We start from the raw sequence: 27500 nt of genomic DNA on the forward strand, positions 1-27500 counted from the left end.
ACTGATAATCACACACTAAACCGTCGATAGTAATGTCGTTGCAGTTGAATTCCAACCTACAGTAAAGCAGTAAAGAAAGCAATATATACCAGTCGAACACAGACGAAGAAATCCTTTATAAAATGACGTTTTCAAAGTGTTCTTATTCGACAATTCAAACTATTACGCAGGCGGTGGTTTGTTTTTTCTCAATAGCGGCCGACAGTTAAGCGACAAACACTTCCTCGTAACATTCAGGAAGTGAAGTTGAGAGTGGCGCAACAAGTCGCCCACACGCACACACACAGGGACACACAGAACCACACAAGAATGCCCACAGAAACCATACGTCTTCTTTACCCTCTCGTTCAAATGTCCCAGTGGTTTGGTATCCTCAGAATCCCCAGAAACGTCCAGGTGTTTGAAGGGTACTGCTCTTCACAATATTGTCACTGCACTCGAGGGAAAGGCGACCAACAGACTCTGTCTCTATCTGCAACAATAAAGACACAGTGGTGAGAGGGAGATTTAAAGCGGTAGTTTTGTAAATCATTATTCAACAGGCAAAAAAGTTAAGCGAGTATTAAGGCATAGAGCAAATGGAAATGCACATCTATTACTTCAAAACAAAACACCGGTTTTTGGACAGTTCGTCTGCTTTGGCAATGGTAACATGCAGCTCATTTGATGTAATAATATCCCTGTCGCGGAAGTACATGTGTATGCGCGCAATACTCAATCTATTAACGTAAAAGAATAAGGTTTGTCTGTAAGAAAGAAAGAAAGACAAGAAAAAAAGAATAAAGGAAGCGAAAACAAAATAAAGGAACAGAAAAAAGAAAAAAGGAAAGAAAGACAGACAGAAAAAGAAAAGGAAAGGAAGACAGACAGACAGAAGGACAAATAGACGCAGCTCTTGCTGTTTAAACACTTTTATTATCCTGTCAACACCACAGTTCACGTTGCTATGGAAATGATGCATGAGGAGGAAAAACAAAAGGAATACTTTCTAAAGCTAATGGCATTGCATCATAATATCCAATGTCGCCTCAAAACATTCCATCAAACCCTCAAGAAGTAAAATATTCATAAGTGCCCACAGCGGAACAGTTCCGCCAACATGGTGAACGATTGCAAGCATAATCCATCACAATGGCTCTCTTGAGCTTGCTTTGTGTCTGTAAGATGAATTAAAGATGACAACGAAATTATCGCATGATCACCAAGTTTCACATTTTTGTTACGCATCCCACCCCTCATCGTTGTCAGCAAATTGCAAAATTATGATGAGCTTACCTAATTAGTAAAGAATTTCAAACGGAATGAGGCAGAGCGATGTTAAAGATATTTTATTACACATGCCGTATGCATTAAGAGCGATTACTTCCCTTTGGTTATTTGATATAATTAGTAAAGTGTATTATTTTGTTGTTCTATCGGGCACAATGTAGAAAGAAGAGGCATCACGTGAGAGTGAACGCGGGAAATCATAATCTTTTACGACGTGCATATGGTGCGGCAAGAGAGAGAGGTAGGGAATATGGAGGGTAATGGTCAACGGTATACCCCTGAAAATGTCCAAGTTGTGACTCGTAATCGACATAATAAAGGGTGCGGCAGGTATATCTATCTATTTGTTTATCTATCTCTCTCTCTATCTCTCTAGCTCTCAATGTGTCTGTCTGTCTGTCTGTCTGTCTGTCTGTCTGTCTCTCTCTCTCTCACTATCTCTCCATCGATCTATCTGTTTGTCTGTCTGTCCCTCTGTCTCTGTCTGTCTCTCTCTCTCTCTCTCTCTCTCTCTCACTCGCCCACTCTCTTTTTCTCTCTCTCTCTGTCTGTCTGTTCGTCTGTCTGTCTGTCTGTCTTTTTTTTTGCAACGAATATTTCTTTTGTAGAATCTGACACGAGCGACGGATCAATTCCACTGACTCTTTTTTTTTTTTTTTTTTTTTTTTTTTAAGAGCGGAAGTGCATAAAACACAGGGTTTTCCAGTCACTCCTACCATCTGGTGGACATTTATACGAGTAGCCGTGTTTTTTTTAAACGAAGAATGCATAGTTATATCGCCTCAGTCTGAAGGATTTACGATTTTTCTCAAAGGATCCAGAGCCAACAAACACAAACACTAAATCGTTTTTTCAAGCTCAATTACAACTGTTGCGTGGAGGAGCTAGATTGACGAAGCAGCAGGAAGCGTTTTACTGCACACAGTGTTTGGCTACACTCGGCTGCGAATCACTGACGAGCACATAAACATAACTTTGATGGCTAATTGTCACAAACTGTCTGGGCATAAACAACGGTAAACGTCTTGAAGTTTGCACTAGCTTCCTGCAAGCTGCAGATATCATCAACTCTGCAAGGAAACTCTTCTCCTTCTCGGCCCTGTCAGCTCAGAACAGCATGACTGTTATAAAGCACAATCACACTGACGTTTGGTCGCCAACTTGACGTTTAAGTATGTTCACGTGCATGTGGGTTTAGTGTATGGGATACCACAGTGAAGTTGTAAGCTGCAACTAAAATCTTCTCCTGTGGTCGCCTGTTTATGTGCAAACATTTGGCCGTTTGTATGTGTGGGAGGTCGAGGGGGGGGGGGGGGGGGGCGCGGGAGATGGAAACTTGCTGTATGTTATGTAATGTATATATTGTGTGTGATACGTGGAAAATGTGATACTATTTATTTGCATGTGTGATACAGGGACAAATGTGATATCTGTAGGCCTAGGCCTATACTAGTGATTACTGTGCGTGATACATGAAATGTGATATGAATGCTGTTTTTATATGTTACACTCTTACTTTCTGCCTATGTCTTAATCCCAAGCGCAAGACAAATTCTTCTATGTGAAAATTGAAGCCAATAAAATTTGAGTTGAGTTGAGTTGAGAGTTGAGTTGAAATACCATTATTGGCAGATTTGTCTTCGGTGGAGTTGCGCTTTAAAAAGCATATATAAAAGGCTGTATCTGAGTATGTGTGAGTGTGTGTGTGTGTGTGTGTGTGGGGTGGGGGTGGGGGGGTGTGGTCCTGTGGTCCTCGGCAACCCCTCCCCCCCCTTGCCAAATGTACCTTTTTTCTCAAGGAGAGAACCAAAATACCCCTTTCAAATTTTAAATGTCAACAGCGTCTTTCTAGCTAGACACCTGCCTGTCCAGAACCTGTATCCCTGCCTCATTTCGGAAGCCCCTCCCTCTCACTCACCAGGGGTAGCCCTGGTTTAAATTGGAAACTTTTTGCCAAGTGTCACATACAAAGATCGCAAGTCAGCGAAGGTCGTCTCTCTCAAGACACACAAGGTAGCTAGAAAACAGACATTGTTTTGGCTTTAACTGTCGCTCTCATCTTTTGTTTTAATTCACTGCTAAAACCAGAAGAAAACAGTTGTTATCAGTATTTCTTCAGAAGTGCAGTGCATAATGTGACGCTCATGAAAACAAAAACTAATAATAATACATTTTCAAAATTCTTTTTTTCAGTCAGTTACATATCCAACGCGACATAGACAAAGACATTGAACTGTTGTGGAAAGTAACCAACAAACAATGTTTACCAGTTCCGTTGGCTTGTCCACGGAAGCACAGCAGTCATATAATTTCACTAAGTCACACAGATTCAAAGCCTTTTCGACCAGAACATTCTCATTTGTTGTTGGAACTTACTCCTCCATGTTAAGGCAACAAAAAAAAGTTGTATGTTTCTGGTCACCCGACCCTACCTAGTTTTTTCCCGCCGACCCTAGACTTTTTTTTATTGCATTTGTAAAAAAATAAAATAAAAAAAAGCGTCAAAACAAAAGTAACAGACGGCAGACGAGACAAGGGGGATAACCCCGCATCCCTTTTGTCTCATTTGTTTTGTAATGTGTTGTCTTTCTCTTTGTATAGTAAGTCCAGTCTCTTTGCGTCACTGTATAGTTATTTTCTACCCTGACAACAAAACAAAACCAAAAAAATCCCTACCTACCTACCCTATTTTTTTTTAGCCATGTTACCAGAAACATACACATTTTTTTTTGGCCTAAGGCACAGTCAGTCTTTCTTGTGAAAACAGTGTCCGTTCTGCTCACTATCTCAGATGCGTCCATGCTCGTACATGGGATAATAGTATATCCCTCCGCTTGAATACAGAACAAACATTATCAGCCTTGGTGCTTTCTGGGCACTGACAGTCAGGATTTGTTTGGTGGTCAATCAGTTTTTTATTGGACACTGATGGCAAACTGTGAAATTACTTTTTTTTTTAAATCGTCACTCCACACAGAAGGCACCCAGGCTGTTGACTTTTGGTATGTGTCCAAGTGAGTGGATGGCCGGCCTCATCCTAGAGATGCAAAATGCCTGGCCAGATAGGAGACGTTGAGCCGAATCGTTTACACTGGAAAGAGTATGTCTTTAACTCCGTACTTAAACGACGTCAGGTGACAGATCCATCGGACTTTGAAACTTTAGTCGTAAACCAGGACAAGAAGACGGCACACGTGACTCGCAAGCCGCTCCAGCCTGCGCTTTATGTCCCCGAGTAACGGCGCTCTTCCGCCGCGATGCTCAACGGCGTCAGGAAACAGACATAAATGGCCTGAGGTGCCTAGGGGAAATGCGCCCCGTCTGTGTTGACGAAAATCGCCCTCGTGTCTGCACACCACTGAGTTATACAGAGTCACTGAGTTATATAAAGTGCTAACTTAGTGGTGCAGACACTACGCGTAACGCTTGATTTCAATTGCACTCCGTAATAATGGCCTGTTCACACGGTACGATTTCATCAGAAGATCGAGCTGCGATGGAGTTACGTGTCATTCGCAAGCGATTCTCGTCGCTTCGGGAGCACACACTACGCGTGACGTTTCACTTGACCACTCCATAATGGCCGGTACACAAGGTACGATTTGATCGTAAGATCGAGCTTCGATGCAGTTACGTGTCACTCGCAAGCGATTCTCGCGTAGCTTCGGGATATAGAACTTGCTCTATTATCTGCGAGTCAATCGTATTTGAGGACCAATCAGAACGCGCCGTTGGGGCATTTACGCTGTAACTTGAACAAATGGCGGACAGCAGTGGACAGCATCTCGTCGTCGATTCAACACTTTTGGAAGAACAGATCGACTCATTATGGTTAGTTCACGAGGAAAACATTGTACGATTGAATCGCGGCAATGTGACGGCTCCATAACGCCGCCGCTGCACTGCGAATCAAGCGCGACCAGCGTTCACCATCACACGTCTGGCAGTCTGGATATATGTGACCCTCCACCACGAAATGAGTCGCATGTCACCTCGCGCGGTTCTGCGCTAGGCTTAAATAAAAGTCCGGGGAGTGTCTTGGAACAGTGTGAGGATCACCTTAGTCACAGGCTTATAATTCAAACAGTTTTCGCTCTTTTCTAAAACGGTTTTCACCACTGGATAGAGCATAAAATAAACTCTTTAGAAAAATGTAAAAATATGAAAATTATGCAAAGGTGACATGCGACCCATTCCGTGGTGGAGGGTCACATACAAAAATTATTATGTGCTGATTTGCTGGCCTGAATCTGTCACATCTCGGGGAGGTATTTGAAAGAGCTTTTGAAAGTTTAAAAATAGTAATTTCTGACTTTTGCCAAACTGAACTAAACAGAAAATCTCAGAACAAAAAGACAACAACACAACAAAACACACAAACACATACAAAAAAGAAAAAACAACAACAACAACAACAACAACAACAACAGAAAACAGAACAACCAAAAACCTACACAGATATTATCACAGTTTTAACAAAATGAGACCAGAGCGTTAATGCGGATTGAAGCCGCTTGCTTAATAAATGTCGCTTACTATAATAATTGTGACCCTCCACCACGGAATGAGTCGCATGTCACCATTGCATGATTTTCATATTTTTACATTTTCCTAAAGAGTTTTTTATGCTCTATCCAGTGGTGAAAACCGTTTTAGAAAAGAGCGAAAACTGTTTGAGTTATAAGCCTGACTAAGGTGACCCTCACACTGTTATCAGACACTCCCCTGACTTATATTAAGCCTAGCGCAGAACCGCGCGAGGTGACATGCGACTCATTTCGTGGTGGCGGGTCACATATTATGTGCCAAGAGATCGCCTCCCTATAGCTCTTATTTTACTGTTGTCTGTATTCACACCGCTTACTATAATATCATGTGCCAAGAGATCGCCTCCCTATAGCTCTTATTTTACTGTTGTCTGGATTCACATCGCTTACTTCCCTTGGTTATTTAATTTTGGCGCCATTACTCCGCGTATGAGCTGGATGTTAACAGATCAAGACCAGTACCACAAGTCTTTGACCTAAGTAAGCCCGAGTGCCTCTTGTCACTTAGCAGAAGAATAAGTGATGCAAAGCACTGCTATACTATCAAGTATCAGAGTGTGTTCACTTCAAGCAACTTGGCCCTATTACGAGCTGTTACAGCAAAGACCTCACAGTTGCCGCCAAGACACTTGGAGAATAAGACACTGCTGAACAGTATCAAGTATCACACTCTACACTGAAGTGTTCCACTCTTGGACACCCTTTCTGTAACCAGTTCTGAACTCAGTGTGATATAGCAGAAGCAAAAGGTAGCACACGAAAACACTAGTGTGAGTGTGATATAGCAGAAGCAAAAGGTAGCACACGAAAACACTAGTGTGCATTTGATGTATGTACGCGGCTGTATGTGAGGGTGCGGGTATGGATATGTGTGATTTGGGTTATGTGTGTATTGATGTGTACTTGTATGTGTCTACATGTTTTGAGAGTGTGTTTTTATGTGATTTTATTACACGAGCCAAACGAAAAATGTCTGTTTGTTGCATTCAGACAATACAGTTTTATTGAATTGAATTGAATTACATTGAACACTAGTTTTTACCATGTGCTACCTTTCGTTGGTAGAGTTATGTACTATGTCAAAGTGTGTACAAAACCAGCTACAGAAAGGGTGTTCAAAAGTAGAGTGCAGATCTGTGCTGACTTCTAGCAGCTTGGAGATACTACGAGCCGTTATTGCCAAGGCCTTGCGGTGACTCTGGTAGGTGGCCACCTATCGCTGCCTTTTGGTGACGCGATTGGCACTCCTGCCGTCTGGATACACACTCCGCCCCGGTGAATTCCGGTTGCGTTTTTTGCACACCCTCACGGTCGTTAGGTCTTTTTGTAACCATGTTTCCCCAGCCCCAAAGATCAATGCAGTATTGAAAAGGCACTTAAGACTGTTTACTCTCGGCCAGTAGTTTTTGTGTCTGTGGCCGGTGTGCAATTGCTTGGAAGAGCAAATAGCTCCTTTCCCCCGCCCTATCAGCAGGGGCGGCTAAGGCAGGAAAGTAGTGACTGGAGATTTGTCCCCCCCGACCCCCCAGTGCTCACAATCGATGTGTCTCGTGCCTTGACACCCGCCCAGTGGACCTCGTGTACAAACTGGCTGAGCTGGTCATTGTCAATGTCCTTGCAGCACACACAACGATGGACATCTCCATTTAGCGGGTGGAGTGGTCATTGACAATGTCCTTGCAGCACACACAACGATGGACATCTCCATTTAGCGGGTGGAGTGGTCATTGTCAATGTCCTTGCAGCACACACAACGATGGACATCTCCATTTAGCGAGTGGAGTGGGCACAACAGCGAAAGAAAAAAGCCAAAAACAAATCGACTGCTAACGTTCCAAAATTCAGAATCAAAAAACAAGAAATGTAAGTTGTTAGAACGTTTGATTATTGACAAAACAAAACGTAACGTTCAAAACGTTAAGCAAAAGAAAAACACTGAAAAGTATGAGAAAATGGGAAATCGATTCTATGCTTAAACGCGAATCTGTCGTCAGCAATTCTCCAGTTAACATTGAATAAATCAACTGATTTTTGAAAATTGTAAATGAAATGACAAAATCATAGTTAAAGAAACGAAAAATGAAATGTGATTAAGAGAACGAAATGAACTGGCAATTATTTGTAGTTCCTTCGCGCATGTGACTCGATGCCTGGCTTGCATCCTTTGGAATACAATTTTACTTCGACGGCATAAAAGCAACCGTGGGTGCCCCTTGACCCTCGGAATGCTGCAACTTTCGTTGGAAAGGGAGATTAATTGTCAAGATCTGAAAAAGCGTGGTGCTGGAACAAAAGTAGAACAAGCAGAAAGGAGGGATATTAAATTAGCGAGAAAGCAAATTTGTTTATAAAAGAAAGTTGAGAGCAGAAAAAAACACACGTTGAAATCAGTTGAAAGTTGGAATGGAACACACACAACAAGATAACGGCTTTGCAGATAAAGAAAGGGAGAATGTTAATTATCCTACATACGTGAGAGAGATACCCGTGAGATAAAAATCGTTCAAATCACACGTGTGTATATCATGTAAATGAGGTCAACCGGAAGGTCATGCTATGTAAATTAGTAATTACATATTCATGAAGAACTACTTTTGCAACAAAATGGCAACTGCCACGAAACCGATTTGTCATCACTGAAAGAATTTTTTAGTGATGAGCTGTTCGAAGACATGTTTGGTGATGACGCGAATGAGGAAGTCGATGAAGAAAAAAGCGAGTCATCCATGATTTATGATTTTTCTCCAATAGACTCATTCGTTCAGACAAACAAGAACAAGAACACTCTCCGAAAAACGGTTTACGATATATTCGTCGCCTATCGACGTTTATGGCGAAACACGGGGACAAAAGAAACACAGCACCATCCAACCACAAAAATTATGCAAAATTCTCTGCTCTCTTTTCATGAGTTTGAAAAAACCGGATGGCAAAGAGAATGAACCATCCCCACGCTGAGCGGCCTTCTCAGCAGCATCCATCGACAGTTGAAGTCTAAAAAGTACTGTGCACCCGTTATAGACGGCCCCGAATTTGCACTTGTAACTGAGAGAAGTCGTGAAGACAAAGCAGAAGATTGTTAAACAGGGAGGTTGTGGCAACTTACCTAACAGGGCTCAACCGCTGAAAGATGAAGATGTTGACAAGCTGTGGCAGACAAAACAGCTCGGAGTCGCAGATCCAGAAGTAATCCTGAATACTCTGTGGTGGCAAAACACAGTCAACTTTGGTCTGCGCAGCGTGACACCTCACAGGCACATATGCAGTGAGGAGACGTGTCCTTGCATGAAGACAGTAATGGCAGAGAATATCTCCAATTTTGCAAAAGACAATCCAAAACATGCCAGGGCGACATGTGAAGAAAAGCTGGGATCATCAACCCGAGGTAGATCTACACCAACCACTCTGCACGCAAGTTCCTAGTGCAGAAACTTTCCGAGAATAACGTACGTTCCTCCGACCAAAATAATGCAGCTATCTGGGCACAACAACGTTAAGCAGCATTTCCCAAGAGGAACACCGTGGCTTCAGTCTGATGCTAAACGGCACTGCACCGGTCTCGGAGCTGTCGCCAGTGTCGGCAGACGACACATTGGATTCGCACGGCCACTTCAACTCCAGCCGTCTCCACTGCCACTGCCACTGCCACAATCACATCCCAGCAAACGCTAACAACACTGTTTGCAAGGCCTGTGCACGTTGGTACCATCAACATCAACCAATATGTGTCCAGTCACCAAACCGAGAAGTGACCATCTGAAAGCTGTCGACTCGCCTGGCTCCGACTTGACTGTCATCCTATCGCGGAAGGATATGCTTTGCTGTTGTTGTTCCTTTTGGTTTCTTTTATCCTGTGGCCACTGCTTTTCTTTTTATCTGCTATATTTTGAAGTGACCATCATTTCGTTGTTCGAATTTATTTAATCAATGTTCAATATTAAACTTAACAGTGTTAACAAAGGCGAACTACTTTGTCCTAGTTTGAGAGTGTGTGTCATGGCGGAGGAATGAATGTCAAATTGAGTAAAGTGGTTTGAAGTTCTAAAGCGGGTTGATCCAAAGGCAATAGCGCTGTCGGTGACTTTTAGTTAGATCTGGCACAGAAGTATATAATGTAGGATAAACAGAATACTACATGGCTTGCTGTGTCGTACCAGATTTACACTCGTTGCTTTTTCAAATAGTGAACAGCTCGCTTTCGCTCGCAGTTCACTATTTAAAAAAACAACTCGTGTAAATCTGGTACGACACAGCAAGCCATGTAGTATTCTCTATATATCTTTCTTTCCGTGTAAACAGGCTAATTACATGGGATTACAACATCTTTTCACGTGAACACCCACAACAAATCAACCGCCTTGTTGAGCACTTCCTGTGCATGGGTTTTGTTGTTGAAGTAATTTCGCCGATTGACATTGCTTCCAGTTATAAAATAAATCCAGCAACGTATTTCCGCTTTGCACAGAAAGCAGCCCGGCTGTAGGTTCTGTGTATGTGTCCAAGTGGAAGAAAGCTCTTATCCCACGTTAAAACCTCAGCCCATATATGGTGATCAAGACGATGCTTTACATGCAAGTAAAGGCATTTCTAATCACGACAGGAATACAATGAGGAACACATACACTACGTATCAAACACAATTTTAAGAATGTAATTAAAAAAAAATTTAAAAAATTTAAAAATTAAGAATGTAATAACGTGAAAAGATCTGTTTTATTAGGTTTGCCATCTCTTAGATGCTAGGGCTTTAGGTCATTCGAAAGCGTTTATTATGCCGGCAGGCATAATTACACCCCCGGTATAGGGGTGTGTATAGGATTCGGTCGATGTGTTTGTTTGTTTGTGTGTGTGTTTGTGTTCGCATATAGATCTCAAGAATGAACGGACCGATCGTCACCAAACTTGGTGAACAGGTTTTATACATTCCTGAGACGGTCCTTACAAAAATTGGGACCAGTCAAACACACGGTTAGGGAGTTATTGGTGGATTAAGATTCTACAAGGACTTATAGAGGGACATATTAATGGTCAAAGGGAAATAACCTTCTCAGTTGGTGGCAGTGAGAATGGTTATTTCCCTTTGACCAACGGGGGTGTTTTTCCTACCTCGGAGGAATTTCTTGTTATAATATAAATTCCTTACTTTTCACCATCCTGAAGAAGGCTGCAACAAGCTGCCGAAATATTGATTAAGACTGTACCAGACCTGGTAACTGTTGTGTTCTCTTTTTGTGTAATTGTACATGTGTAGCATTGTAACATTTCCATAACTATACAGTGCTTTCACTCCGGATATGGCACTCATGATGACGATGACGACGCCGACATCGATGATGACGACGACGACGATGATGATAACGGGCATGATTATTTCCCCCTTGGAAGAAAACACGCAAACTTCAAAAGACAATTCTAAAATAAATACCCAGACAATTCTCGTGACAACGTTTCATCCATAAAACACATTCAGTCGATAGTTCTGACATTGTATACGATATGGATTTTATTTACTTGATTATTTTGTCTTAGAAACGAGATTAACCAAAGGTCAGTATTTTATAGACGTGTGTCTCATGGGACATAGGCTATGTCTCAGCTTGAGGCATACCTTAAGGAATCATCTGTGATATAAACGTTCCGTTATTTGATAAGCTTCATTGTGATCTCAACAAAACGTGAAGGCATCTGTAATTTCAGACTAATTCTTCTTCTTCTTCGTCGTTCGCTCAGATTTCAGACTAATAAGACTCGTGATGCGGATTACTGTGTGTGTGTGTGTGTGTGTGTGTGTGTGTGTGTGTGTGTGTGTGTGTGTGTGTGTGTGTGTGTGTGTGTTTGTGTGTGTGTGTTTTTGATGTGATTGTTTTCGTGTGTGTGTGTGTGTTTTTTAATGTGATTGTGTTCGTGTGTGTGTGTTATTTTTAATGTGATTGTGTTCGTGTGTGTGTGTGTGTGTGTGTGTGGGTGTGTTTTAATGTGATTGTGTTCGTGAGTGTTTTTTTTTTAATGTGATTGTGTTCGTGTGTGTGTGTTTAAAAAAAATGTGATTGTGTTCGTCTGTGTGTGCTTGGTGGGGATTAGTGGGGAGCAGCTTTACTCCTAATTGCATTTGGATTTTCTTAGATGTAACATTTTCTCGTTAATTCAGAACAGATATGTTCGTAGCAAGACATCCTCCTCTCTCTGTGTCTCCTTCACTATGTGCCGGTGTGTCTTTCAGTTTGTCTCCCTTTCTCTTTCTGTCTTTCTCTGTCTGTCTGCATCTGTCTGTCTGTCTGTCTCTCTCTCTCTCTCTCTGTCTATGTCTGTCTGTCTGTCTGTCTGTCTGTCTCTCTCTCTGTCTCTGTCTGTCTGTCTGTCTGTCTGTCTGTCTCTCTCTCTTTTTTTTTTCTCTACCCCCTCCCCCCCCCCCCTCTCTCTCTCTCCACATCTCTCTGACATACAATGTCCAAAATCGGATTTTCCCTATAATGTCGTACAAATGATTCGTCGTGGCAAGAATGTTCATGTCATAGTATTCTCTTCACGACGTCCATTCACTTTTCTTTTTTAATCTTAACCGTTGAGTAATTGCGCCGTCGCGATATAACCTTCGTGGTTGAAAACGACGTTAAACACCAAAGAAAGAAAGAAAGAAAGAAAGAGTAAATGCACTCCTGGAGATCATTGAAATCTTGAAGTTGGTTCGCATAACATCCGGTCCGCAGACTCAGCTAATGGGGTTCAACCGGCGTGTACTCTTGTCAATCTTTTGCCGACATCAAGAATTTGGGCGGTGGTTTGTGGCAAAACACTGGCTTTTGTCCTTGTCGAAATGTGTTTTTCGTATTCCTTTCCTCCGAAGATAGTTTACTGCTGGCGTAGCAGTAGAATATAATTATTTGCTTCCTCCTACACTCCCTGTGTAATTACTGGAAGTATCTGTCGCAGACAGCAAGGGTTTGCTTTCCCTTATGCTCAAGGCAACAACGCTTCCTCCCCAGTCTCGTCTAGGAGTGTGCCCTTCTTATAAATATACTATCCACACTGCGATCTGGAAACTATCTAACTTTCTCGCGGCAGAGTCTGCATCGAAATAGATTTTCCAACGCGTTCATCGTTATCGTCTATATCTCTGCCGAAAATGGACGGTTCCGCTTCGGCAACATCAAGCACTTCAGGATGCCGTGTTGACAAGCCTACTGGAAAATTGTGTGATCAAGGTGATTCAGAAACATGTGAAATTTTGTCACTTAGTTTGTGTCTACAATGTTTTGTTCCGCCATTTCCGCTCCGGTTGACGTTGGCAGCTTCTGAATGCGTCGCGCTCTCTGGGACAAGACAATGAAATACAATAGAAATGCACGTTCAACATGTCCATTGTTTCAGGATAATTTTGTTCTGTAAGGAAATTGAAAACCGCTAAATATTCACAAGTGAAAGGTGCAATTGGCTTCAAGCAGGTGACGAGTGTTCTGTTACTGACAGACATAAACCGATCAATGGGGTCTATTCCCAAACGTCGAAGAATTGAACGCGTCTGCCTGTCTGTGATGATTTTGACTTGATATTGCCTTTTGGTCTTTTTGTTGTTGTTTATTCTTGTACCGTATTTGTAAGTAGTGTGTGCGCGTATGAATGTTACCCACATCAGAACAATTACCAATGGTTTTTATGCATGCTATATGGCGAAATAAATTCTTGTTCTTCTTGTTCTTCTGTTCTTTTTTGTCTGAGGGGACGTGAGCTAATACGAATAGAAACTTGTTGTTGAAATCGTGTTCTCTCAGCGTCATGTCGGGGAAAAGATGAATTCTTGCCACTTGACTTGCAACTGTCACTCGTAAAATCCCAATGCAGAATTTCATCAAACAAGGGCCATAAGCAACCAGACTGCGAAACCCTCTCCTGTCTTGGAGGTACAGTTATTATCCGCCGCCTGCACTCTCCTACCGGTTGCTGCAGATAAAAAGTTGTCTTCCCTAACATTATTCCCCCGAGTTGTTTCCCTTCTGTTGACAATGTAATGGCGTATTTCAAGAAAACTTTGACAATATTGGCTTCCGTCCTTAAAATTGCTCTCAGCGAAGAGAGTTCATGATTGAAAATGGTGTTGATTTACCGATTTGATCGCACATACAAAAGGCAAATTAAAATAGAACGCTCCCCGCCTTCCAAATATACAAATAAAGGGAAAACGAAACAAAGGGAAATATCAAAATTAAGTAAAAAGACAAAATTAAAAAAACCCCAGGAAAGTTAGATAATGAAGATGAAACATTCAGTGTTGAAGCAGCCTTCATACATCAGAGGGGAAAACAACAAAAAAGGAGTGAACATATTTGAGAATATATAAAGCAAATATTTATCATTGAGAGTTGACTTGTCTCGATGGTTGAAATGAGATAGTTATCGACAGACAGGTTTAACAAGTACAAATCAAGGTCCTAGATGACCCGGGCCGGCCCTCTCGTTCCCGACTCTTTTGTGCTTTGAACTGTCCCAGATCTTCCTCAATCAGTCACTGTCAACATTAGTAAGGGAGCCTGGAAGCAACGCAATGACATCGAGGGACCAACTTCCTTTTCAAGTAAAACTGCTGGGCGTGTATATGGAGGAAGACTCCAGTTTGATAAACGCATAACAAGAACAAATACATCAGTCAATTTCTTTCGTTTTATTTAGATACGTATTTATTTTATGCAAAGTTTCCCAGTTTTGTCGAGTTGTGTTGGATAACATCCTGCTTGTTTCGTTTGTATTTTATTTGTTTTAGTTTTTTCTCTCTTCCTTTTCTTTTCTTCATCAATTTTTTATTCAAGCAAGCACAGATTTACAATGACAGATTAAAAAGCATTGTTACTGATAAGTCACAGCAATGACAGAGTTTAACATATATATTCAGTCACATGTTACATTTTTAGAGCACGTCCCGAAAATCAGTGGAATACATTGACTATTGTAGTAATATACATCACTTGTCTTTATCCAACTGTTACTATACGTTATTTTGTTCTGAGAAATTAGCTTACAAAGAGAAGCTAGTGTTGAAAAAGACCCATGCGTCACTTACAGGTGCTTTTCTGTCCATATAAATCCTTTTTGTAAATCACCATTTCCATCCGCCCAGGCTTTCACCGGGGATACGAGCAGCCTTCACTCGGACCCGCACGATATATCTACAGCCAACCCGCTTTCTGTGATTAAAGGAAAATTGTACTAAATCGATTGGCGCCAGAAGCACCCAAAGACTAGATTTTGACAATAGTATTTCTTTCTTTCTTTCTTTATTTGGTGTTTAACGTCGTTTTCAACCACGAAGGTTATATCGCGACGAGGGAAAGGGGGGAGATGGGATAGGGGAAAGGGGGGAGATGGGATAGAGCCACTTGTTAAGTGTTTCTTGTTCACAAAAGCACCAACCAAAAAATTGCTCCAGGGGCCCGCAACGTAGTACAATATATGACCCTACTGGGAGAATGCAAGTTTCCAGCACAAAGGACCAAACATTTCCTACACACTGCCTGACCAAAATCCTTACAAACATTGACTACATTCTACACAAGAACCACTTAACAAGGGTAAATGGAGAAACAGAATCCGTTAGTCGCCTCTTACGACATGTGGGGTGCAGAGAAAATTAATAAGGATGTGGAAAAGAAGACTTTTGGTAAGTGAAATAAAGGTGATGGATCCAGTCAGGTAGAAATAAGACAACAAGAAAAGAATTGGAAAACTGCAGGGAATAGTAGGGAGAGTTTTCTTGGAAGGAAATATAGGTGAAAGGACTGGTAAGGCAGAAATAAGACAAAAGAAGAGAAGTAAAGGGGTGGGGTAGCTCTGTTTAAACGCTCCCGCCGCGTGAAGGCGACCCCATGGGAGCGACAATAGTATGACGCTTTTACTTCAATCACATGTTTAAAAAAATAAATAAATAAAGAAGAAGAAGAAGAAGAAGAAGAAGAAGAAGAAGAAGAAGAAGAAGAAGAAGAAGAAGAAGAAGAAGAAGAAGAAGAAGCAGAAAAAGAAGAAGAAGAAGAAGAAGAAGAAGAAGAAGAAGAAGAAGAAGACGACGAAGACGACGGAGTAGAAGAAGAGGAACAAGAAGAAAAAATAAGGCTTGGGCGGTTCTGTGATGGTTCACCTGACGGAAGGCACTCTAAGACAATAAGAAGCATTGAATGGACAAACTCCTTTCATCCTAACAAAGAACTATCGTCGCAGGCTCATCTGTTCCTATCCTCTGAGGAAAAGTACTTTACAGAAAACTACACACACTTGTACTCGACAAAATATTTCTCTGGTAAAACGCCTGTCTGTCAGCACGGGCGGACAAAACTCTTGGGAATAGGATTGTGGAGACGACAACACGATTGAATTGAAAACGAAATTCAATAAACAGTGACAGAGATGGAAAAGCCATTCAAAGTGACGCGAAATGTAATGACCCAAAAGAGAATGACACGTTTTAGGGAGGGCCGTGTTTTACGAGGAAAAAGAAGAAGTATCTTTGTAACACTGTAAAGGGAAGGTGTATCAGGAAGAAGTGTATCTTCAGGTTAGTCTATTAAGAGTTTGACAGAGATAGCCGAAACATATATATAGAATGCTGACGTATCAAAATCGAGTCTTAAACACACAAAAGTTAAAGTTACTGAGAAAAAATGGAACAAGCTGACTGCAGGTGAGAGGAAATAGAACAAGATGACAATAACAATGTAGGCCTACTCACCAGAAAACAGCAACATGAACACATGAACACGTACAGTACATGATAATTTTACCGTGTTTATAAATGTGTTCATGTGGCTGTTTTCTGGTGAGTACATTTTTGTTTTGTTCTAAAGTTACTGAACTTCTTACTTCTAGCTGCACGGAGCCCCTAGGGCTTTAAGTTATCTCTCAGGCATCTATCCATTTGGGGAAAATATATCAAGTTTAATTGACTGCTTTGCAAGGAGTCGAAAACTGCAATTATTTCAGGAATTGATTTTTATTGTTGTCTTGCAGTGACGTCACACTCGCTCAGGTCCCGCATGTCACAGTGAATTAATTAAATCGAAAACCTACATGGAAGTCTATTAGTCTCGACAAGAGAGAGATAATTCTTTCTCTCTTGGGTAGTTTACGTCAAGGCATTATGATTGATTTCGTAAGACATGGTATTTGGTTCCAAAAACAGATGGACTACAAAATTCAGAATCCATTATACAGATAATGAACTTCGCTGATGCAATTTTCGCTGGAAAGACACAAGCGAGGTAATGCATAGTACTCAACTCAACTCAACTCAAATTTTATTGGCTTCAATTTTCATAGAAGAATTTGTCTTGCGCTTGGGAGAAAGTAAGAGTATAACATATAAAAACAGCATTCATATCACATTTCATGTATCACACACAGTAATCACTAGTATAAGCCTACAATTATCACATTTGTACCTGTATCATACATGCAAATAAATAGTATCACATTTCCACGTATCACACACAATATATACATTACATAACATACAGCAAGCTTCCATCTCCCGCGCCCCCCCCCCCTCCCACACATACATATCCTCGCACGTGCGTCGACTCCATACAAATGACATCATCAGTCCATTAACTAAAATGCACAATGACTAGTAGTGGGTACATGATACTTAATACGTGCTCAACTAGACCTGCTAACTAAAATAATAACAGAAACAAAAACAAGGACAAGTAATAACTTAATAATTGGCATTGCCTTGCTGGCGTCTTTCCTGCAAACATTGTATTAGCTAAGGTTATTATATGTATCATACGTGTTTGTCTGTCTGTCCACTTAAAAGACCGTTGGGTCGAAGTACAGTGAATGTAACGGTTTTTTGGGTCAGGCCTAAAAAAAAATAGGTGTGGTTACGGTAACCCGACCTACCCTATTTTTTGGGGCCGACCCTATAACTTTTTATTACATTTGTCCAAAAAATATTAAAAAAACCAAGTAAACGAGTGCAGAAAACGCAATGAAAGCGAAAGCGCCAGAGTCGCACACTTATTTCCCTGTCAAGTAGGTTTGATTTGTACACACTAGAAAAAAAAGTTAAAAAAAAAAAGTGATTGCCTACCTTCCTACCCTATTTTTTTGGGCTATGTTACCGTAACCACACCTATTTTTTTTTTTGGCCTCATTACTCAAATGTTCCGATTACATACATTTCTTGTTTAAATTTGATTCATGTTGGCATGGTGATCACGGGAAATGTTAATAACATTTTGGTGAACTGACAAAGCGCACAAAGGTTCGTTTGGCTGGCGACACTGAAGGTACAGGGCGATCCAAAAATATGCAACCCTCAAAAATGCTAATAACTTGGACATCTATTGGCCAAATTAATCTATATAATTTAATATACAATAACTTCAGCTTTTGCATGACCAGTCCACAAAGTGGCAAGTTTGTTTGTTAAGTAGTCTGACTTTTGTGCCATTTCAAAAACAGTTTCCAAATTCGGGGATCGATTCAACAGAAATATCTTGCATGTTTTAGGGTTGCAATTTTTGGGGGGTCACCCTGTATATATGTAGTCATCCATGTTAGTGTGAATATTAGTTTTTGACTGTTTATATCCTCATCTGAGCCAACATGGCACATCGCTGCTTCAGCAATGCTGTGAGAAGCACTTATCTTGATAAAGCACATGACGGGCGCAATGGCTTGGTGGTAAGACGCCGGCCTGCAAAGCGGAAGGTCGCGGGTTGGAATCCCGGCCGCCTGGTGGGTTAAGGTGGAGATTTTTCCAATCTCCCAGGTCAACTTATGTGCAGACCTGCTAGTGCCGCATCCCCCTTCGTGTGTACACGCAAGCACAAGACCAAGTGCGCACGGAAAAGATCCTGTAATCCATGTCAGAGTTCGGTGGGTTATAGAAACACGAAAATACCCAGCATGCTTCCTCCGAAAGCGGCGTATGGTTGCCTAAATGGCTAGGTAAAAACGGTCATATACGTAAAAATCCACTCGTGCAAAAACACGAGTGTACGTGGGTGTTTCAGCCCACGAACGCAGAAGAAGAAGAAGAAGAAGATAATGCACATCAATGTAATAAAGTCCACTTCAAGACATTCACCAGATCGTCGACGTATTGGTGATTAAAGATAGTTTCATTCCCATGTAAACCCTTTTCTGAACCAACACAGATGTATTCAGGCTTCACTCGAAATTTCATGGACATAATTTTTTGCGTTTTTATGTGATCATGATGGGTAGAAATGTTGTAAAGCTATCACTTGGTAAATACGTTAGTGTTCGCATTGACACACACCCTGTTTACTATGTGCAACACTTCTTTAAAATTCACTGTGCTCAAAAATGGTTGCAGTATAATTGTGTTCAGAAGTGGAACAAGAGCATTCTTTGGCTTTGGCATACCCCAAACACTACCGGCACGGTTGGCCTAGTGGTAAGGCGTCCGCCCCGTGATCGGGAGGTCGTGGGTTCGAACCCCGGCCGGGTCATACCTAAGACTTTAAAATTGGCAATCTAGTGGCTGCTCCGCCTGGCGTCTGGCATTATGGGGTTAGTGCTAGGACTGGTTGGTCCGGTGTCAGAATAATGTGACTGGGTGAGACATGAAGCCTGTGCTGCGACTTCTGTCTTGTGTGTGGCGCACGTTATATGTCAAAGCCCTGATATGGCCCTTCGTGGTCGGCTGGGCGTTAAGCAAACAAACAAACAAACAAACTCCAAACACTTTAAACTGACTGCTTCCACTGCCTGAGTGTCATTAAAAAAGAATGCGCTTATTATTACGCTTTCCGCTGACAAAACAATGTTTGAATCGCGTTTAGGACACAGTTTTAAACTCTCCAATATATAAAGGTGGAACATGTTGATGTTGAATAAACACGAAGAAAACAAAAACAGTTCAGGTAGTAAATGTTTTCTTCCAGTTGTTACTACGCATCACACGTGGCTGTGAATCGAACGACAAAAAGCGAATATTTGCACGTGATGTTCATGCTTGACAGCAGCTCGATAATGTTCGTTCTCTTCAGATCTGGCTGAAAAGTAGGTCAGTGTGTAATTGTGCTCCGAAAAGGACTAAAGCATGCTGGATTTGTGTGTTTCTGTTTGTGTGTGCTCACGGCGATTGAGCGAAATAGATGTGACCAGTAACGAAGGTCAGTTTACTGGTCATTGTGTTTGTGTCGCTCGATTTGGTGAAGACTGTGCAGGAATTGACGGATAGAGGCATGAAAAACCACACAGACCATGACAGAAACGACACAGACACACTTTGAAATGCTGCGCAGGCATGAAGTCTTCTATGTCTGACTGTGTCTCTCTGTCCTTGCCTCTCTCTTCCTCTCTCTTCCTCTCTCTCTCCCTCTCTCTCTCCCTCCCTATCTCTCTCTTTCTCTCTCTCCCTCTTGCTGTCCATCAGACACGCACGCACGCACACCACACACACACACAACACACCCACACACACAACACACACAACACAACACAACACACACACACACACACACACACACACACAACACAACACAACACACACACACACACACACACACACACACACAACACAACACAATACACACACACACACACACACAACACAACACAACACACACACACACACACACACACACACAACACAACACAACACACACACACACACACACACCACAACACAACACAACACAACACAACACAACACAACACACACACACACACAACACACACACACACAACACAACACAACACACACACACACACAACACACACACACACACACACACACACACACACACACACACACACACACACACACACACGCATTCACACGCACGCAAGTGCTCACTCAACACCGTACGCACAAAGTTCCTGCTCTGTCTCTGTATTTATCTGTCTGTCCGTCTTCCCCCCCCCCCCCCCCCATCTTTCTCTCCCCATCTCTGTCTGTCCGTCGCTCTCCCTCTCACTCCTTCTCTTTCTCCCTCTCTCTCTTGCTCTCTCCCTCCCTGCGTCGTGAAATGATGAGTAAACACAAGACGCATACTTTGTCCGTACGTCTCTGCCTGTCTGTCTGTATGCCACTCTCTCCCTCCCTCTCTCTCCCTCCCTCTCTCACGTCCTCCCTTTCTCTGTTTGTCTCTTTCTCTTTCTCTCTCTCTCTCTCTCTCTCTCTCTCTCTCTCTCTCTCTCTCCTCTCTCTCTCTCTCTCTCTCTCTCTCTCTCTCTCTCTCTCTCTCTCAGCTTCTTGTACCAAAATCCAGGACAAGCCTAGTCCTTGCACTCGCAAAATCACAGCAAAACTCTCGAACACTTGGCACTACATAATAATAACTGCGTGATGTGTCGAGCCGAATATATACCTTTTCAAAGGATACTGATTATATGGCGTATCAATTTTGCACCCAGTCAAATACTGTGACAACCTGCTCTTCATTCTGCCCGAGGGGAAGGAATGAACGGTTGTATCTCGGATTCCTTTGCACTTTGTGTTTGCAGAAACTGTCTTCGCCCTTCCATTTTCCTGGTAATGTTTTTTGGTTTCGATCTCTGTGCAGTTTTTGCGAATAGGGAATGGGATGGTTATACAAAGCGGGGATTTACATAAGGAATCTGAATTCTGATTCATTTCTGGTGATTTTTGCGAAAGCGATTCGAAGACAAGATTTTGGCTGGTGCCGTCATCTGTGTCTGTCTTCATCTCCTCCTGTCTGTCTCAGTGTCTGTTTCGCCCCCCCCCCCCCCCCCATCTCTCTCTCTGTGTCTCTCTTTGTCTCTGTTTTTTTTTTCTCTTTTCTCTGTGTCCGTCTGTCTGTCTGTCTATGTCTCTGTGTTCGTATGTGTTCGTGTGTGTGTGTGTGTGTGTGTGTTTATGACTGTGTGTGTGTGGGTCTGTCTGTGTGTGTGTCTGTCTCTGTGTGTGTGTCTGTGTGTGTGTGTGTGTCTCTCTCTCTCTCTCTCTCTCTCTTTTTTTTTCTAGTAATGACTATGCTACCAGTTAAGTCACCAACCATCGCCCCATCCCCAAGCATCACTGATTACAGACTTCGGTTTTGTGTTCAAGTGTTAATTAGCCAACACTGGCTGTACCTTGACGCGCTTGCCTTCCAATAAAACTCTTGGTGAGATTCATAAAGGGCAGAATATACCTGCGCAGTTTCAGCGGCACAGACGACACACTGCATATTATTGATGCTGCGATAGGGATTATGACGAGTACTTGGCCTGTTTTCCTTTCATGCAACGTGTAGCGGGCTGGGATAATCTGCAGTGCGTCATCTGTCCTGCTGAAGTTACATGGGTGAGCGCCAGGCCTTACGAGTTTTGGTGATCTACCTTCGCCCCCTCTTCCCCCCCTCCCCCCTCTCCCCGCTGTTTTTAACAGTTTTTTTCTCCTCAACATGCTCCAGAAATAACAACGCTAGAGGCAATATATTGACAGACCGGTGTGAATGTCTACTTGTTTTTAAATCGACGTTACCCTCGGGATACAGACTTCGGACATAAAGACTTCCTACTCATCATCATCATCATCAACTTCTTCTTTTTCAGTCTCCTTTTTTTCTGTTTTTTTGTGGTGTTTTATTTTGTTTTTTTGGGGGGAGGGGGGAGGGGGGGCTATTTCTTGTGCTTCTTTGACTGTTTTTCTTGTATAAGGGGTCCATACATTTGAATGTTGCAATGGTGTAGTTGTTGCTGTTCCCATATTAACTTTTTGAAATCTGTAATGTCAATTTTGTCCCATCTGTAACTGCAATCTGCAATTATAATCTCATTTTGACGTGGGTAGTCTAGTGCTGCCTTTCACGCCTGGTGGCGTGTAGGGCAGCGATTTGACGTGGGTAGGTCGACAATATTTGGGCAAATTTTATACTAGTTGTCTTTACTTTGAAGTTATTCTTAATTTGCAATTTTGTTCTTGATTTTTTTTAAAGGTTATTTTTTGCCTATTCTTTGTTGACAAACTGCAATCTGACTTTCATTTTTTTGAAATTTTTCTTTCATATCTTTATTTGAATTGTGCAATGTGAATCTCATTACAGAGGCAGTGGACCCCAGGCAAAATGGAGTCTGGGGATGGTGACACTGTTTACTTGGAGTTCTAAGACTACAGGATGAACACTGTTCTGCTCTTTTGGGTGCAACCACTGCAGCGATTTTCACCATGTGGACCTCTCTGTGCACGTGGTGAGTCATTTTTTTCTGTTTGTTGGTGGCTGGTTGTTGTTGTTGTTGTTGTTGTTGTTGTTGTTGTTTTGCTGCTGCTGTTGTACTTGTTCTTGTTTTTGTTCTGGTTATTGTTGTGGTTTATTACACCCCCGGTATAGGGGTGTGTATAGGATTCGGTCGATGTGTTTGTTTGTTTGTGTGTTTGTGTTCGCATATATAGATCTCAAGAATGAACGGACCGATCGTCACCAAACTTGGTGAACAGGTTCTATACATTCCTGAGACGGTCCTTACAAACATTGGGACCAGTCAAACACACGGTTAGGGAGTTATTGGTGGATTAAGATTCTACAAGGACTTATAGAGGGACATATTAATGGTCAAAGGGAAATAACCTTCTCAGTTGGTGGCAGTGAGAATGGTAAGGACGGGGGTGTTTTTCCTACCTCGGAGGAATTTCTTGTTTTTTGTGTTTTGTGTGTGTCTATTTTTCGTCTGTTTCTTTGTTGTGTCATTTGAGGGTGCCGGGACGGGGTGGAATTCGTTGTATTTCGCTGATATTTGTATCGATATTGTTCTTGTTGATGTTTTTTTGTGTGTGGTTTTTCGTCTGTTTTTGTCCGTTTGTTTTTAGTATCTTTGTTTGTTGTCTTGTGATTTGAGCGAGGATGGGGTTTGTTTGTTTGTTTGCTTAACGCCCAGCCGACCACGAAGGGCCATATCAGGGCCAGGGGCGGACGAGGGGGGGGGGGCACAGGGGGCACGTGCCCCCCCCCCCCCCCCGAAAAAAAAAAAAAAAAAAAAATTGGAAAGCTGATTCTATGACTATTTCTAAGTTCAAATGGCACCAGATGGCACCATTTTGCTTCTTTGGGCCAAAATTTTTTCCGGGGGGGCATGCCCCCGGACCCCCCTAGCAAATTCGGGCGCTTCGCGCCCATCACATTCACTTTCAATTCAAAGTGCCCCCCCCCTTACAAAGCAACTGATCCGCCCCTGAGGGCGGTGCTGCTTTGACATATAACGTGCGCCACACACAAGACAGAAGTCGCAGCACAGGCTTCATGTCTCACCCAGTCACATTATTCTGACACCGGACCAACCAGTCCTAGCACTAACCCCATAATGCCAGACGCCAGGCGGAGCAGCCACTAGATTGCCAATTTTAAAGTCTTAGGCCGGGGTTCGAACCCACGACCTCCCGATCACGGGGCGTTTGTATCTTTCTTTGTTGATTGTCGTGTCATTTTAGCGAGGGTGCATGGGGTAGAATATGTGGTATTTCGCAAATATTTGCATCGATTTCCCGGATCCAGCAGTTCATTAATGATCGAGCTTGTTTTCTCGATGCGCTGGTTGAAATCAAGAAAAGAACAAGTCGCGTAAGGCGAAATTACTACATTTAGTCAAGCTGTGGAACTTACAGAATGAAACTGAACGCACTGCATTTTTTCACAATGACCGTAGTCCGCCGCTTGTGCATAACGGAGTGAAACTGACGAGCCTGTTCAGCGCGGTAGTGGTTTCGCTGTGCTGCATAGCACGCTTTTCTGTACCTGTCTTCGTTTTAACTTTCTGAGCGTGTTTTTAATCCAAACATATCATATCTATATGTTTTTGGAATCAGGAACCGACAAGGAATAAGACGAAATAGTTTTTAAATCGATTTCGGAAATTTAATTTTGATCATAATTTTAATATTTCTAATGTTCAGAGCTTGTTTTTAATCCAAATATAACATATTTATATGTTTTTGGAATTAGAAAATGATGTAGAATGAGATGAACGTAAATTTGGATCGTTTTATATAAAAAAAAATTATTACAATTTTCAGATTTTTAATGGCCAAAGTCATTAATTAATTTTTAAGCCACCAAGCTGAAATGCAATACCGAAGTCCGGCCTTTGTCGAAGATTGCTTTACAAAAATGTCAATCAATTTGATTGAAAAATGAGGGTGTGACAGTACCGCCTCAACTTTTACAAAAAGCCGGATATGACGTCATCAAAAGTATTTTTCGAAAAAACGAAAAATATGTCCGGGGATATCATTCCCAGGAACTCTCATGTCAAATTTCATAAAGATCGGTCCAGTAGTTTGGTCTGAATCGCTCTACACACACACGCACAGACAGACAGACCCACACACAGACACACACACACACACACACACACACACACACACATTCACACACACACACACCCACACACACACACACACACACATACACCACGACCCTCGTCTCGATTCCCCCTCTATGTTAAAACATTTAGTCAAAACTTGACTAAATGTAAAAAGACGGTCTGCCATCAATGGCAAATCACAATCTGTTCTTTGCTGTTAGCTTTCTTCTCTTGATTATTGTGTGAAGTGTGGGGAGAAATGGATATTACCGCAAATGGCAGTATTGTGACGGAGACAGAGAGGGTGAGTGAATAAAAGAGAGAGAGAGAGAGAGAGAGAGAGAGAGAGTTAGAGAGAGAGAGTTAGAGAGAGACAGAATTAGAGAGAGAGAGAGAGTTAGAGAGAGAGAGTTAGAGAGAGAGTTAGAAAGAGAGTTAGAAAGAGAGAGAGAGAGAGAGAAAGTTGGAGAGAGAGCGAGAGTGAGAGAGAGAGAGAGAGAGAGAGAGAGAGAGAGAGAGAGAGAGAGAGAGAGAGAGAGAGAGAGACAGAGAGAGAGAGAGAGAGACAGATTTTTCTGGGTCAGCCTTTTCGTTTTAAAATTCGTGTGTCGGTTAATGTCTTTCTTCCAGGGCTCCCTCTTACTATCTCTCTGCCTGTCTCTCTCTCCCTATCTCTCTCAAACACTCCTCCCCCCTCCCCCCCCCCCCCCCCCCCGCCCCGCCCCCCAGCGACTACCCTCTCTGTCTGTACAGTTGCAAGAGTACGAGTAGCAAAAGCTGAATCAAAGTTGAATAATTTCATTGGACTTAATTAAAAGGAATTCATTCCGTTAGAAAATAGTCTAGAAATGTGTCTATCATTCTTGTTAATCTGTTTATCTGTCTGTATTCCTGTTTTATACTCCGCGCGTGCAGAACTAACACTTTCAGTGCGTGTATAGGCTTGATCGATTTTTTTTTTAACGCGGATGTTGTATATATATACGTCTCTTTCATTCTCCAAACTGCTTAGAACTTGCCCTTTCGACCGGTGAAGGCTGGTTAGCGGATTTTAACGGGTGGTTGAGGGAGAAAGCAAGGGACGTAATTTAATAGATTTCCCTAACAAGAGACAAGCGCGCCGTAAAACCCACGGATGCCGCCGATACTTCAAAGGCGACGGAAACAGATTGCATCGTCCTTAAAATTTGGACGACACGACACTTCAAAGGAAATTAGCCTGTTCCGTCTTTAGGAAGGAAGAGGACATGAGTCGATAACCTCCAACGCCCTCCACGGTTTGGATAGATTTTATTTTTTTTAGGGATGTAAGAAGTTTTCCTTCCGATAGTTGTTTGTGACCACGTATAGCATACAGAAACAGCCCTCGGAGCTTTACCCCCAGGGGCGGACGAGGCCGGGGGGGGGGGGGGGGGGGGGGTTCTGGGGTTTCCGGAACCCCCCCCCCCCCCCCACCCAGCCAAAAAATAAAAATATTTCTATGGTGCATTTCTTTATTTTACATTGAGTTTAAATTTTTGGGGTATTAATCAGTGACAAAATCTGCTGCCTGAAACTGGTAATGATCATCCTCAGAATGCACCAGATTGCACCATTTTGCATCCTTTTTTTCAAAATTTTTCCGGGGGGGCATGCCCCCGGACCCCCCTAGCAAGCTATGCGCTTCGCGCCGTCGGCTCGGCGCTTCGCGCCATCACACCCACATCTTCACAATATACTTTTAGAAACCCCCCCCCCCCCCATAAAATGAACTGATCCGCCCCTGATCACACACCCGCCCACCACCACCAGCCACCGCCGGTGACGCCGTGGTCATTCAGCTGCATATTTCGGATGATTGTACTCGTTGATAAACTTCTTGGCAAAAGAAGGAGAAGTCAAGTATGCTTTCTTTCAAAGGCATTGTCTCCTTCTGACGAAAACAGTTCGGCTTATGATATCAGATGTGGCCAGGCTTTTACATGTAAACACTATCCCCCCACTTGATAACATACCAACAATCAACAGCCTGCTCTCTGAGCACAGTGGGCTTTTTGATTTTTTTTTTTTTAAAGCACACTATTATAATAGTGATTCTTTCAGAAATTATTTCATCAAAAATCAAACTCATTTCAGCAAGTAGTCAATGTGTTGATGATTGGTACGTGTTTAAGTGGAAAGGTGCACTTAATTAACACACACACACACACACACACACACACACACACAGACACACACACACACACACACACACAGACTGACACACACACACACACACAGACTGACACACACACACACACAGAGTCACACACACACACACAGACTGACACACACAGACACACACAGACACACACACACACAGACTGTACACACACTCACACACACACACACACGCACACACATACACACACACAGACACACACACACATATATACACACACACCG

General features: G+C 42.4%; 1 protein-coding gene across 1 annotated transcript in view; it reads right to left on the bottom strand.

The window, feature by feature from the left end:
- The window catches only part of LOC138952738 (neuroglobin-like), a 190204-nt gene that overhangs the window by 141865 nt on the left and 20839 nt on the right, over nucleotides 1–27500 (bottom strand). Inside the window, exon 2 of the mRNA XM_070324455.1 lies at nucleotides 1–472. This exon is cut by the window's left edge and continues 2557 nt beyond it. The gene's annotated coding sequence lies outside the window, so the exon portion shown is untranslated. The remainder of the gene's footprint in view (nucleotides 473–27500) is intronic.

This window comes from Littorina saxatilis, linkage group LG17, assembly GCF_037325665.1.
Source record: "Littorina saxatilis isolate snail1 linkage group LG17, US_GU_Lsax_2.0, whole genome shotgun sequence".
Classification (NCBI taxonomy): domain Eukaryota; kingdom Metazoa; phylum Mollusca; class Gastropoda; order Littorinimorpha; family Littorinidae; genus Littorina; species Littorina saxatilis.